The 15,671-nt window shown below is 47.8% G+C and overlaps 1 protein-coding gene and 1 long non-coding RNA gene across 2 annotated transcripts in view; one reads left to right on the top strand and one right to left on the bottom strand.

Moving 5' to 3' along the window:
• Window positions 1–15,671, bottom strand: part of LOC147664106 (uncharacterized) — a 403,410-nt gene that overhangs the window by 199,799 nt on the left and 187,940 nt on the right. The gene's annotated exons all lie outside the window — the stretch shown is intronic.
• LOC147664108 (uncharacterized) overlaps window positions 1–15,671 on the top strand; it is a 132,992-nt gene that overhangs the window by 112,830 nt on the left and 4,491 nt on the right. The window contains exon 2 of the long non-coding RNA XR_015305187.1: window positions 11,815–11,884. This is a non-coding gene — a long non-coding RNA (uncharacterized LOC147664108). The remainder of the gene's footprint in view (window positions 1–11,814; window positions 11,885–15,671) is intronic.

The following is a 15,671-nucleotide window of genomic DNA, read 5'->3' as shown; positions in this document are numbered from 1 at the left end:
GCATCCATTTTGTGGATCTGAGGCTCATTTTAAATCAACCGCGTTTCAGTAAAGTAACATGTCTTATCCCTCTAGAAGGGTGGAATGCTACCCCCGTCGCCAGAACTGGCGAGGGGGTAGTATTCCAATTCGTGTGACACCTTACACGACATGTTTTGATAAAGCCAAACCAAAGTTGCTATATAACCGCGAGGATTATAAGGCGCTTAAGAGTATATAGTATGGCATTATCCCGGATCAGCTTAGGGAGTTGTTCCCGACAGCTGCAGACAGGCTCAGCTCATGCCAGAGCTCCATCTCACATAAAACCACGCACTCTGCCTCCAGGATTGATGAGGCCTTCCATAGGAGTGGCTCACAGGCTTATATGTGTCCAGATATAGGTTTAGATATAGGTATACTATATCTAAGCAGGGGTGATTACACCCACTTGCCCCCAGCTGAGTGATCAGCCAGTTGTGTCAATTTAAGAACCAGCCAGGGGTGGCGAAAGCTATGCTTCAGCCCCTGGTAGGCCTTGGTGGCACCTATGCCCTGAGCACCTATAGTGCATGGTACAGGGGCTGACAAGGAGTCCATTTCCAATTGTGGTATGTACATATAGCACATGTATTATAAATTTAGAGAGAGAACAGCAGGCTGGGGGTCTGATTAGCAGGCTCACAGCCTCAGTAAGTCGAAAACCAGTGATGCAAAAAGCAAAAATTGGGGTGACCATAGGATAGCAGACCCTACTCTCCTACACAACCCCCCCCCCAAACGCAGGGACATTAAACTTAACCTTGACCAGATAAGTCTTCATGTTCTAAGTGGAAGTACCTGGAGAGACCATCTGCATTACCATGGTCAGTCCCTGGGTGGTGCTCCACTGTAAAGTCCATCCCCTGTAGGGAAATGGACCACCTGAGCAGTTTGGGGTTTTCACCCTTCATCTGATTTAGCCACAATAGGGGCTTATGGTCTGTCTGAATTAGGAAGTGAGTACCAAACAAGTATGGCCTCAACTTCTTCAGGCCCAAACCACAGCAAAGGCCTCCCTCTCAATAGCTGACCAACATTTCTCCCTGGGGGTCAGCCTTCTGCTAATAAAAGCAATGGGCTGGTCTTGACCATCTTGATTAAGTTGTGAAAGCACAGCTCCCACCCCCAACTCAGAAGCATCTGTCTGTACAATGAACTGTTTGGAGTAGTCAGGACTCTTCAGGATAGGTGCAGAGCACATGGCCTTCTTCAGGTCATCAAATGCCTTTTGACAGCTAACTGTCCACTGAACCTTTTTGGGCATCTTCTTGGATGTCAAGTCATTCAATGGTGTCACAATGGACCCATAGTTCTTTACAAATTTTCTGTAATACCCAGTCAGGCCCAAGAAGGCTCTGACTTGTGTCTGGGTAGTTGGAGGAGCCCAGTCCTGTATGGCCTGGATCTTGCTCTCCAGTGGTTGAACTTGACCCCCACCTACTAGGTGGCCCAAGTACACAACCTTGCTCTGCCCTATCTGGCACTTGGTAGCCTTGATAGTCAGGCCTGCCTTTTGCAGGGCCTCCAGAACCTTCTTCAGGTGGATCAGGTGATCTTCCCAGGTGGAGCTAAAGACAGCAATATCATCTAGATATGCTGCACAAAAGTCATCCAACCCAGCAAGGACTTGATTCACCAACCTTTGGAAGGTGGCAGGTGCATTCTTCAAACCAAAGGGCATTACCACAAACTGATAATGCCCACTAGGGGTAGAGAATGCTGTTTTGGCTTTTGACTCTTCAGCTAGTCTGATTTGCCAGTAGCCAGCTGTCAAATCAAATGTGCTCAGAACCTTGGCAGAAGCCAATTTATCAATGAGCTCATCTGCTCTTGGAATGGGATGTGCATCTGTCCTAGTGACAGCATTGAGACCTCTGTAGTCCACACAAAACCTCATTTCTCTCTTCCCATCTTTGGTATGAGGTTTTGGCACAAGGACCACTGGGCTAGCCCATGGGCTCTCTGATGGCTCAATCACTCCAAGCTCCAACATCTTTTGCACCTCAGCCTTTATACAATCCCTGACATGGTCAGGTTGCCTGTAGATCTTATTCTTCACAGGCAGACTGTCACCAGTGTCCACCTCATGGGTGCACCAATTTTTCTGGCTGGGTGTGAGTGAAAACATATGTCTGTGGGCCTGCAACACTTGTCTGCAGTCCACCTGTTGCTGATCAGTGAGGCTGCCTGCCAAGGCTACTCCATCAACTGAACCATCATCAGGGTTCTGAGAAAGCAGGTCTGGGAGAGGGTCACTCTCTTCCTCCTGATCCCCATCTGTGGCCATGAGGAGACTCATGTCCTCCCTGTCAACAAATGCTTTAAAACGATTTACATGGAGCACCCTGTGGGGGCTCCTAGGGGTGCCAAAGTCAACCACATAGGTGACTTCTCCCTTTTTCTCAATGATAGGGTAGGGTCCAGTCCATTTGTCCTGGAGAGCTGCTGGGCCCACTGGGTCCAACACCCACACCTTCTGCCCTGGCTGGAACTCAACCAGAACAGCCTTTTGGTCATGCCAAGCTTTCTGTAATTCTTGACTGGCCTCAAGGTTTTTGGATGCTCTCTCCATGTACTCAGCCATCCTGGAGCGGAGACCAAGTACATAGTCCACAATGTCTAGTTTAGGCTTTTTGAGAGGTAACTCCCATCCTTCCTTCACCAAACTCAATGGACCCCTCACAGGGTGGCCAAACAAAAGTTCAAAAGGGCTGTAGCCAACCCCCTTCTGTGGGACCTCTCTGTAAGCAAAGAGCAAGCAGGGTAAAAGGATGTCCCATTTCCGCCTAAGCTTCTCTGGTAAACCTTTTATCATTCACTTTAGGGTCTTGTTGAACCTTTCAACAAGCCCATTGCACTGTGGATGGTAGGGTGTGGTAAACTTATAGTTTACTCCACACTCTTTCCACATTGCTTTTAAGTATCCAGACATAAAGTTGGTACCTCTGTCTGAAAGAACCTCCTTTGGAAAGCCCACTCTTGAGAAAACTGCAATGAGGGCTTTTGCCACCACAGGTGCTGTGGTGGTCCTCAGGGGAATTGCCTCTGGGTACCTGGTGGCATGATCCACTACCACCAGTATAAATCTGTGCCCAGATGCTGTTTGAGGATCCATGGGACCCACAATGTCTATTCCAACTCTTTCAAAGGGTACCCCCACCACAGGTAGTAGTATCAGGGGGGCCTTTGTTGTGCCACCTGACTTACCACTGGCTTGGCAAGTGACACAGGAGCGACAAAACTCCTTGACATTTTCTGACATGTGAGGCCAGTGAAAGTGTGGAACAAGCCTGTCCCAAGTCTTATTCTGGCCTAAGTGTCCTGCAAGGGGAATATCATGGGCCAAGGTAAGAAGGAAACCCCTAAACTTCAAAGGTATAACTAACCTCCTGGTTGTGCCAGGCTTGGGGTCTCTAGCCTCTGAATAAAGGAGTCCTTCATCCCAATAAACTCTATGGGTACCTTGAGCATTCCCTGCAGCGTCAGCAGCAGCTTGCTGTCTGAGGGGTTCAAGTGAAGGGCAATCTAATTGGGCCTGCCCCAGGTCTGCCCTTGAGGGTCCCCCTGTCCCCAGAAACTCAACCTGGTCAGGTTCAAGCTCCTCTGAGACAGTCTCCTCTTGGACTGCAGAATCAGTTTCCTGTGAAACTTGATCCTCAACCTGGGGCAAGTGGGAAGGCACAGCTTTAACCCTCTTGCTCCTTCTCTTGGGTTGTGGTTGGTCTATTGTTTCAAGATCCACCACTGGTTCAGGAAGGCACTTCTTAGCCTGAGACCTTGTCACTGCAAGGACATGAGCTGAAATCCCTAGCATTTCTGCATGAGTCCTGTACTCCACTTCTGACCAAACTGAGCTTTCAAGATCATTGCCTAACAGACAGTCTACTGGGAGGTCTGCACTCACAACAACTTTCTTTAGGCCATCTACCCCTCCCCAGGAGAAGTTCACAACAGCCACACTATGTGAAGTAGTGGAGTTGCTTGCATTGGTCACTAGGTAACTTTCACCTAGTACAATCTGACCAGGGTCCACAAAGTCTGGTGTCACCATAGTGACACTGGCACAAGTGTCCCTGTAGGCCTGAGCCAGTTTCTCATTGATTAAGGGAGTCTGCCTATATTTGCCCAGGTTACTGGGGCTTACTGCAGTGGTCAAAGATAAGTCCACATCATATAGGAGAACTGCCTGTGTGGGGATTCTGACTAGGCCAGATTCCACCTCAGTGCCCAAGGTTAACCCTACTATCCCCTTAGGTTGTGTACTACCACTACTGACTGTACTAGGGGGTGCAGTTGCTTTAGGAGCTGCAGTGGTAGGAACTGAATTTTTCTTAGTGCATTCACTGCCCCAGTGTGAAACTGATTTGCAGGTATTACACCAAGGTTTCTTTGGGCCATCATTCTTCTTTTTCTTGTTTCCATTTTGGGAACCCCCCTCCTTATTGCTAGTTTGGGGGCCTGAAGACTTCTGGTCCTTTTCTTTGTCTTTCTGATTCCCACCCTTCTGGTCTGTTTTCTTCTGGTCACCCTGGTTCTGGTTTTTCTGCTTAATCCTTGTTCTGACCCATTTGTCTGCCTTCTTTCCCAATTCTTGGGGAGAGGTCAAATCAGAGTCAACAAGGTATTGATGCAACAGCTGGTTCTGACAGTTATTAAGGAGCTGCTCTCTCATTATAAGATTGTACAATCCTGTATAGTCTGAGACTTTACTTCCCTGCAGCCAACCCTCCAGAGCCTTAGTGGCACAATCAACAAAATCAGTCCAGTCCTGAGTCTGTGCTTTTTGGGTGTCTCTGAACAACAACCTGTATTGCTCAGTGGTTAGGCCAAACCCTTCAATAAGAGCACTCTTCAGGACAGAGTAGTTTTTGGCATCCTCAGGTCTAACAGTGAGGAGCCTATCCCTCCCTTTCTCAGAAAAGGAGTACCATAAAATTGCTGCCCACTGGTCCCCAGGGACCTGCTGTACCATGCAGGCCCTCTCAAGAGCAGTCATCCATTTGTGGATGTCATCCCCTTCCTTGTAGGGGGGCACAATTTTTGTCAGGTTTCTATTGTCCTAGGCCCTGTCTTTTTCTTTAGGAACTTTGCTGCCACCAGTGGCATCTAAGCCACACAATTTTCTTTCTCTTGCTAAAGCAAGTGTAGCTTGAGCCAAGGCTACCTCTTCCCTTTCTATTTGGAGTTGGACAGCCCTCATTCTGGCCCTATGCTCTTTTCTCTGGGAGGGAGTCATCCCTCTTTGAGATTCTCTTGAGGTACTAGAAACATGAGAGTCCCTTGATTGAGATCTCACCCTCCTGTTGCCTGGGAGAATTAGGTTATGAGATCTGGGGAGGTGCTGGCCCTCTCCATTCCCATGTAGGTCTAGGTTGGCCTGGTTAAGCCTGGCAACCTGTACCTGGGTCACCCTCTGATCCTGATCTTCAGGCTCTTCTACATCTGAGCCTTCCTCTTCCTCTTCCTCCTCCTCTTCTTCTTCATCTGGAAGATCCTCATTCTCAGGGAAGTTTATCCCCTCACCTGAATCTAAGGGAGCCTGACTCACCTTATCTAAGTCATCCTTTTCCAGTATAGCTATCAGGGAAGGAATGGTAGGGCCTCTGCCCTTTTTTAGCCCCCTTGCTGTGCACAAGGCACTCAAGTATTTGTGGCTAAGGATGTCATATCTGGAAGTTGCCTTGGTAGGGTCAACTGCTACAGGAGCAGAGCCTGAGTCTCCACATGTATCAGACATGACTGCTAGTGAGGTGTAAGTGGTGCATTTACCTACACTAAGTGTTTTCCTACTGTACCTTGCTAGTGAGTTGTAGTCAGGGTGTGCTAATCCCTTTTATCTACAACTACTAAGTTCAGTAGAACTTAATATGCTAAGCTTTTTATTTTATATGTACCTAAGGTACTTGATGTGATCTTTCAATTTGATGTAAAGATTGCAATGGTAAAACAACAGCAAGCTCAAATCCGCACCGCTGCACACCAATGTGAGAAGTTGGCCTGATATGTAGTGTTTCCAATTCTGGAACCACTTGGTATCAGTCCAAACAAACCCCAAAGATGTCTGGTTGTAAGTCAACCTTGTTAGACAAGCTATCCTAGTGGTAGCATGGACTAAGCAGCCTTAAAGGCTTAACTTAAGAGGTCGTGTTAAGCGAGCTGTTTTACCACATACAATCCTGTAATCAAATGAAAGGACACCACACAAGTATATATTATAAAACTATATGTGTTTATTTCTAAAATAATCCCCAGTACTGTTTATGAGGAAAGGGGCACAAGCGTTAAATCAAAAGCACAGTATAACATACAAAGATGCACAATTTTGGATGAGGGCCTGTGGCCACTCAAACCATATACTAAGAAAGTGGTATAAGAGATACCAATCGAACAGTGGTTAGGCCTAGGGCCTAGAGAATCGCTGGGAGCAGTCAGGACTAGCAATGCTGAAATCGGGAGACGCCCACGGAATTCGGGTGCAGCACGGAAAGTGCGGCTTGCACCAATGCAATGTCAATGGTGCGTAAAAGTTACACAAAGTGAGTTTAAAGATACTTCCGCTGAACCTAGAGGAACAAAACTTAAGACACAGACCCTAGAGGTGTGTACCAATGTGGGAACACCGGCGTTGCAATGTTACCTCACCCACAGGAAGTGGGTGCACAGGGTCGAAGTGGCGTCGGGTTTTGACACGCAGGCTCTTGGTGCTTGGAGCTGAAGAAGCTGCAGGCGATGTGAAGCAGAAGTGTCCGGTGTGATCCAAGGGTGGATCGAAGTCGAAAAGTACCTGAAAGCAGAGGGGACAGAGTCTGGGTCACTCAGCAGTGACCAGGGTGGAACCAGGACGGAACCAGGCAATGTCGGGCGCAATCAGGTGGTTGTCGAGAGGCTTCTCTCCGCTGTCACGTGGGCTCTGGGTCATCTGCGACGTCCAGTAGCAGGTCACGATCTGTCCCACATAGGCTCTCGCCGTCAGCACCGTCGGCTTCAAGATTGCAGCAAACAGCACTTGGCAAAAGCAATCCACGCGGAACCGGGAGATTGCTTCTCACTCAAACCAGGAGGGTCAGAGTGGGGGCTCCTTTTCACAGGAGCTGGTGCAGATCTGGAGCAACCAGAAAAGCAAGTCGTATTCAAGGTTTCGTTGGCACAGGGGCCACAAGCCAGCTGGCAAGTGACCGGGCCAACGCGTCGAGCCAACACAAGCAGAAGGGCCCCACGCAGCACTCGTCGAGTGTGGAGGGGGTAGCTTTGGTGCAAGTGTAGCTCGGGGTGGGGGCTTCTCAAACCCCGGTGCACAGCTTCGAGGGTCACTCGTGGGCTGCACGGTCAGCGTCTCGTGGCCTTTTCAAGATGGCGTGCCCCACGCTTCCGGTCGCCTCCACTGGTCTCAGCTCTGCAGGGACTGTGGATCGGGCTGGGAGAAGGCAGGCAAGCTTGATCTCGTCGATCTCTGTCGCTCGAGTTCCGGCGGGAACTGCAACAAAGCAAGGGTCGAGGGCTGGATGGTGCCTGTTTGCACAGGGTGGTCACTCCTTGACCACAAGGGAGAGTCTTCCGTCTTCTATGTTGAATAGAATGTCGAAGGGTCCAGAATTCGTTTCTTATGTTTCTTCAGGATGATCTGAGTTGCATTGGCACTGCTCCCACTCTTATTCGAATCTGGTGGGCTGGACATCCTGCTAGGCCCCCTCCTATGGGTGGGACCCAGGAAGGGGGTGGTTACACCCCTTTCCTTTGATCCAGGCCACGCTGGGACTGGGGCTGGAAGGCCCCAGAACCGGTTTGGCCGGATTATGCAAGGGGCAGCCTTGTGCTCCCCAGGCAGTGTCTGGTTTCTTTGAAACCTACCTGCTGCAATCCACTATCTCCTGTCTGGGGTGGTTTGACACCGCCCTGCGACAGGAAACCCTTTGTCCAGGCCACCATTTGCTGAGTTTCGGTCAGCAGCAGGAGGCCAGACCCGTGTCTGTGGCAGGGGCATCCATTTTGTGGATCTGAGGCTCTTTTTAAATCAACCGCGTTTCAGTAAAGTAACATATCTTATCCCTCTAGAAGGGTGGAATGCTACCCCCGTCGCCAGAACTGGCGAGGGGGTAGTATTCCAATTCGTGTGACACCTTACACGACATGTTTTGATAAAGCCAAACCAAAGTTGCTATATAACCGCGAGGATTATAAGGCGCTTAAGAGTATATGGTATGGCATTATCCCGGATCAGCTTAGGGAGTTGTTCCCGACAGCTGCAGACAGGCTCAGCTCATGCCAGAGCTCCATCTCACATAAAACCACGCACTCTGCTTCCAGGATTGATGAGGCCTTCCATAGGAGTGGCTCACAGGCTTATATGTGTCCAGATATAGGTTTAGATATAGGTATACTATATCTAAGCAAGGGGTGATTACACCCACTTGCCCCCAGCTGAGTGATCAGCCAGTTGTGCCAATTTAAGAACCAGCCAGGGGTGGCGAAAGCTATGCTTCAGCCCCTGGTAGGCCTTGGTGGCACCTATGCCCTGAGCACCTATAGTGCATGGTACAGGGGCTGACAAGGAGTCCATTTCCAATTGTGGTATGTACCTATAGCACATGTATTATAAATTTAGAGAGAGAACAGCAGGCTGGGGGTCTGATTAGCAGGCCCACAGCCTCAGTAAGTCGAAAACCAGTGAAGCAAAAAGCAAAAATTGGGGTGACCATAGGATAGCAGACCCTACTCTCCTACAGTATTGGACAAGGATGTAATGGTATTCTATGTGCCATCTGCACCCGAGAGTCCGTATCCCAGTCAGCAAGGTCTTAGAGCTGAGATTTTCATGAAAGTCTTATAGTCTGAATTCAGCACCTGAGCGTAATAGGACGGAATGTATGAAGCTCTGTGGTTATACTGAATAAGCAGCTACCTATGTTATGTCATCTATTAATGTAATAACTGCACTTTTCACAATTGCTTTATTAACCTTCCTGGTATCTCAAATTTGCTTGAAAATTCATGATTTTTTCCCCCCCAAACCCCCCTTATGGGGTTCGGGCTCGCTCGCTACTGTGCAGTATGCACATCAGGTTGCGTCTCACCACTTTAAAATGTCACCAGCCGCCCCTGTTCACATGCAACAATGTCTAGTGAGTCAGTGGTGAGTCAGTGCAATCAATCACAGGGGGCCAGATATATGACGTGATTTTGCATGCGCAAACGGGTTTGGGAACCCATTTGCACATGCAAAATCACTGTTGGCCATGTACAATTCCAAAATAGCGAGTCGCAGTTTATTTGCGACTCGCTATTTAGGAATTGCGAGTCGCAATTAGGAAGGGTCATTTCCTCCCTAATTGCGTCCGCAATGCTATGTGTAAATCTTTTGTGACCACAATTGCGGTCGCAAAACACTTGCAAATGACCACCCTCTTCAAGAGGGTGGCATTGCAGTCGCAATTTCGAAGGGGTCCCCAGGGTACCCCTTCCACTTTGTGACTGTGTCTAAAAATATTTTTTAAGGGCCGGCAGTGGTGCCTGCCCTTAAAGAATGAAACAAGAACGTTTAATTTTTTTAAAATGCATCCCGTTTTCCTTTAAGAAAAACGAGCTGCATTTAAAAAAAAGAAAGAAAAAAAAGCTGCTTTATTAAAAATCAGTCCCAGACATGGTGGTCTGCTGAGCCCAGCAGGCCACCATCCCTGGTAGGGCGGCATTCCCAATGGGCTCGCAAATTGCGGGAGGCTCATTAATATTAATGAGCCTCGCAATTTGCGACCCCGACCTAGTGTTGGTAGACAGCGGCAACCATCGCTCGCTGCAGTGGTGGAACCCTCAAAACTTAGCAAAAGGGCGGCCTTTCGTAGACCCGATTCCACAGTAACCGGTTGGGGTGCCCACCTTCAACATTACAAAGTCCAGGGGCTGCGGTCGGACAAACACAAACGTCTCCACATCAACTACCTGGAACTTCAAGCAGTGTTTCTAGCACTCAGCCTTTCTCACCCAACTTGTAGGCAAGACTGTCTTAGTTCACACGTACAACATGACAGCAATGTACTACCTACAGAAATAGGGAGGGACTCACTCTCTCCAGCTGTCGCACCTTGCACAAAGCATTTGGGATTGGGCGATTTGCCAGAAAATCTATCTCCTAGCCGAACACCTCCCAGGAGTAGACCATCAGATTGCAGACGCAGGTAGCAAATACACAAGTGGGAACTTCATCCCCAAGTTCTTCTCCCTAGGTTCAAAACTGAGGTTTTCCAGGGATAGATCTGTTTGCCACAGTACACAGCGCAAAATGCCCAAACTCTGCATCCAGGTTCCCACACCCAGCATCCGAAGGCAATGCCCTATGGATGATTTGGTCAGGGATATTTGCTTACGCTTTTCCGCCTCTCCTGCTAATTCCATTTATAGTTCGGAAGCTCAGACAAATGTCCCTCACTGATCTTAATAGCCCCCACATGTTCTTGTCAACCTTGGTACTCTCATCCTTAGAACTCTCAGTGGTTCCACATCAAAAGCTACATCTCACATCTTGTCTCCTCACTTAGAGCCATTGAGAAAGCAGACATCCAATTCCCAGAGAACTCAACCTAGCGATTTGGCTCCTAAAGTCATAGAGTTTGGTTATTTACAACTACAACCAGACTGTATGAATATTCTCAAGGAAGCTAGAAAGCCTACTACTAGAGCATGTTATGCAGCAAATGGAAACGTTTTGTTGCCTATTGTAAGAACAACAATATCAATCATCTTGATGCGTTTGTGCAGAACATCATTTGTTAACTGTTGCATTTACAGCAATGTGGATTCACTTACACATCCATTTGTTTACACCTGGGAGTCGTAGCTGCATACTTGCAAAATAGACAACACCTACCTCTCTTCAGAGTACCAGTGATTAAAGTCTTCATGGAAGGATTAGAAAGGGTTATACCGTCCCGTATTCCCCCTGCTGCAGAGTGGAACTTAAACATAGTTCTTCCAAGGCTAATGGGCCCGCCTTCTGAACCAATGCACAAATGTCAGTTACAATTCCTATCATGGAAAGTTGCTTTCCTCATAACGATAAACTCACTAAGGAGAGTTGATGAACTTCAGGCATTAACTATACAAGAGCCTTTCTTTCAACTTCACAAAGATTGAGTGGTTCTACGTTCCAATTGTAAATTTCTCCTTAAAGTAGTTTCTGCTTAGGGGTACTTCATGTGCGATATCAAATTAAAATAACATAACATTAGCGTTTTCATTATTAATTGAACCATCATTATTCTTGTATAGAATTTATGTACTGCAATGATAATAGAGCAAAAGCACACAATTGATGGACGGAATGCAGAACAAATCAAAACATTCACCCCCAGTCAAGAGATCTGGGTAAATCCATCATTAGTTTGATCACCAAGCCACCCCAGTTCAGACATGGCCATATGCAAATCAGTCTTGACCCTGTACCTAATGGGAACAGTCCAACCCGAACTGCAATGATAATAGAAGCAGATAAAAGTAATTAGCAAAATAGGCACATTGAACAGAATAAATAGTTCCACCATCTTTCTAAAACAATGTACATATGCAAGCATATAAAAACTGTATAGAGCGTTTTCCTACTATGCTTTCCCGTGTGTGTGTGTCTGTTGATCTCTGTGTTTCTGTCTCCCATTTCCTGTAGGGAAAGTATGTAGCTCCCCGTTGTAGAAGAGTCGGTCAAGAAGGAGCACACTGCATTGAATAATTTCTTTGTATGCATTTTTTATTAGTATTACAGGAAGTCACAATGATTGATTGTCTCTGTTATATTCTTCTTTCCCACAGGGTCTTCCTCTTCAGTCCCTTAGGTGTGCCTCGGCCGCCGTCGTCCCTCGGACAGAAGGAAAAGACTCAGGTAAGTGTTTTTGCTTTATGGTTTAGTCAAGGGAGGATGTGAGGGATAAATAATAGCTATGCATAAATGTGAAGGGAGGGTGTAGAGGTTGGAGCAACCAAAAGAAAAAGAGTAGCTGATGATTTCTGCTCTTGTCTTTGTTTCCGTCTCACTTATTTCCTTTTCCCTTGGTCCCTTTCACCCCTCAGCCTCCCCTCCCGTCCCTCTCTTACTCAGCCCCTTTCCAAAAGCCCCGTAGACGCCCACGCACCTGGAAGAGCCACATCACCCCGGGGCCGTGGCGTGGTAACTCCGCGTCCTTCAGTGAGGTCTGGTGTTCTGCTTTGGCTTTCCCTCCTCTGCCAGGTTCGGGTGTTCTGCTCGCCGACAAGCTGTGACCTCCCCTGGGCGCCGGTTCTCTCTCTCGGAAGGCTGTTAGGCCTTCTCTGTCTTTCCCGTCTTCCCCCGCTGGTTTCTCCGCCTCGCGTTCCTGTGCTGTGTGCAGCTGGATCAACTACTGACCAACCTGACGCGCTTTCCACCCCTCCTTCTTTAAGCGTGTATCCTCTGATGTCCGTACTCTGCTTTGGCTTAAAGGGGCTGCCTGCCGATTCCCCTCTCTCCACTTCTTGATGACAGCAAAGTGGGCAACTGGTAAAAGGGGACTGTGTATATAGGAGGGGAGAAATATATGAAGGGATGCCATGGCACTCCTTATCCTCTATCCCATCGTCTACCACAGGGGCTACCTGACACACCCCAACCCCAGACACACCCAAAAATAGCTTATCCTAAAAACCCACCTCCCAAAAACAAGATACCAAACAAAAGGAAAATCTTAGGCGCTTCAGGTGATGTCCCTAGTGTCTGATTACTGGTGTTTGTTTAGGTTTACAGGAGTCCAGAGGTTACATAGCAAACCTTGTCTATGCATGCCGTGTATTTTTCATTCATTATTGTCGTATTTATGTAATCCACTCATCGCGTGCCAGAAGGGAGATGTGTGTGGCTACAGTTGTTTATATAGCGCCAGACTAGATCTGGTCTGTGTCTCCTGCTCCACAGCTTGTACCCGTAAAAGTGCATCAATGTCTCCTTCCCTTGGAAGCAAATCCACTTGTATTCCAGTTTAAGCATATTTATTCTCATAGAATCACTTTCAAAATCCACTGTTCCGCAAGTAAATTCAAATTCAGTCTGCCCAATTCATTTTGGGGGTTCTCCCTTCATCAGGGGGCGCACGTGAGGAATCTATGTTGTATGTTGTGTGTGGAAAATAGTGCCATAAGAATTAACCTGCAATGCAATCTAATCCTACAGATACATAAATTAATAGTTTACTACATGTCCTGGTAGAGACTAACCGCAAGTCTGCGTTTGTGTTATACCAGGGTCTTCGCCTTTTCAATAGTGAGAGCTACTTCTGATCGAAGAGAATCATCCTGATCTACTGCCTTTATCATGTGGCTTAGCTAAGGGTAGATAAATGCCAAGCAACTCCATTGTTCTCTCTTTGTGAGTGTGAAGACAGAAGACTTCTATTATCTGGTGAGCTGCCCTCCTGTTCATTGGCTCCTGTACAGATCCTGGCCCTGCTTTAACAGTTCAAGATTAATGTTCAGTAGTGGCAGTCACAGTATAAGGTCTGTGAGCAAGACCTGCTGTAGAGTTTTCCCTGTCCTAGGAAAAATGTCTCAATGTAGGAAAGGGTCTGTTTTGGACATGGTTAGCCTTCACTTTTTACCGGGAAAATCATATAGTTTTGACTGTAAGTGCACAGGGTCCCTGCCAACCAGGTTCCATGAGCCCGATCTCCTTCCCTTAAGTGTACCTGTCGTTTCCACCATTGTCACCCCATTAGCTCACTTATAAGTCCCTTGTAAAAGATGCCTCTGGTACCAAGGGCCTTGTTGTTAAAGAGGGTCTCTAAAGGCTGCAGCACAAATTATGCCACCCTAAGGGACCCCTCACCAATCACATTACATACATACATACATACACATATACATACTGCCACTGCAGCTGTGTGTCTTGGTGCAGACAAAACTGAAGAGTCGACATGGCACACATCCCTGCATGCGATGCCCATAGGGACTGTCTGAGATATCGGTAAGACACCCCTCTAGCAGGCCTTATAGTGCCCGCTGCTTTATGGATATCTCCTGTGAGGGCATATCTGCATGAGCAGATATGCCCCTGCAATATCCTTGTCAATTCCGGGATATTGCAAGTGACCAGGCAAGCTCTATAGTAAGTACATTGGCTGGACACTTGTCATTACGAGTTCCCCAGCCTCATGAAGGTTTCTCTGAAATATGGGATATTTGATACCAAACATCTCAGCATATTAAACCTGCATTGATTGCAGTGTCCGATTTATTAAAAATTGCGCACAGAGTGCCCCTTAGAGGGGTCCCCTAAGATCTACCAATCCTTAGTGTGATCATCGACTGGCCTGAGCCAGCCTGCTACCACCAGACAGTGTCCTGTCCTCATGGGTAGAGTGCCTGTGCATTCTGAGGTTGATAACAATGCCTTTCCTGAGTGGCGGTATTCACACCTCCCCCTGGTCAGGCAGAGCCATCTGTGGCAGGGATTTTCAAAGGCCTTGCCGCCTTGGTAATGCGACCCCAGCCTCTTCTGTTAGAGGGAGCAAGCGATCTTTCTGTCCTCACCCCCTTTTAGGTGCAATGACAGGTGGGAAACCTTAGATAGAACAGGAGGTGTGCCCCCCGCCGCCTCTGTTAACTCCATCCCTCAGGTGCTGGAGGCGAGGTGAAGTACACTTTGTAGTGCCCACTATCCTGAAGATGATGGGACTTATCCAATCAGGGCTAGGACTGTGCCCCCTTCCCACAGGAGGTGGGCATGATAGAGGGTATAGACACCCCAGGAAAGGGGCCCATTACCTGTCACTGCCTTGTAACACCCTTAAATCAAGATTTAAGGTGGCATCCCCAGACCCTGAATTTCAGTTCTTGGCGACCTAAGGGCACTGCAGCCTTCTCTGCTGGTGTGGATCTGGAGGGAACTATTGTCTTGGTCCCAGTCATACTGGCCTGTCTGCATCCCTGGATGATCCTGAACCAAAAGTTAAGTCGTCTTGCAGCCCAGCGACCCCCAGAACCTTGGGAGGACTACCTGCCTTCGATAAAGGGCAATCTAGTTTTATGTAGTGGGATTTGGCCAGGGAGTGTCAGGACAAGCCAAGCTATGCTACTCACTCTATATTTGCAGACTTTGTGTTTTTGGTCTAATCACTCTCACTAATGTGCACCGTATTTTCGGTGTCAACACCATCGATTGAGCACTAGTTCAATAAAAAGAGATTTACAAAGTACCTGTGTCTTGGCAAGATAAGCAGCGTGCTGGTCATTTATTAAATCAAGTCTGTTGTTGAGCTCTGAGTTCAATCTGCCCTTTAATGTAAACAGGGTCATTGATTTGGCAGTATCAGTATCTGCAGTTAAATTAGACAAAAATGAGTTCTAAATGCCTCCTCCCTAGCATCCTGAATGGCCTCCACCCAATCGCCATCGCCAAGCGTGCCTAGATCCCTCTCCCACACAGCTCTCTGCGTCCCCACGGCATCCAGAGAATTGTAGATCAACTTCCTATAGATGGTTGAGATTGCTTTTTCGGTTGGGGATTAGTTAGCAGCTGGTCCTCCAGTCGGGATGCATCAGGCAACTGCCCCCCTTCCCGGATGTGACTTTGCAGAGCGTGGCCACCTGCAAATGTCAGAACTGTTTTTAGTCACCTAATTTATACTTTTGTTGTAGGATCGTGAAGGACACAAGTGCCTGTC

This window comes from Lissotriton vulgaris, unplaced genomic scaffold, assembly GCF_964263255.1.
Source record: "Lissotriton vulgaris unplaced genomic scaffold, aLisVul1.2 SCAFFOLD_1785, whole genome shotgun sequence".
Lineage (NCBI taxonomy): Eukaryota > Metazoa > Chordata > Amphibia > Caudata > Salamandridae > Lissotriton > Lissotriton vulgaris.
Note: the sequence above shows the minus strand (reverse complement) of the source record. Positions and strands in the feature narration are given on the sequence as shown.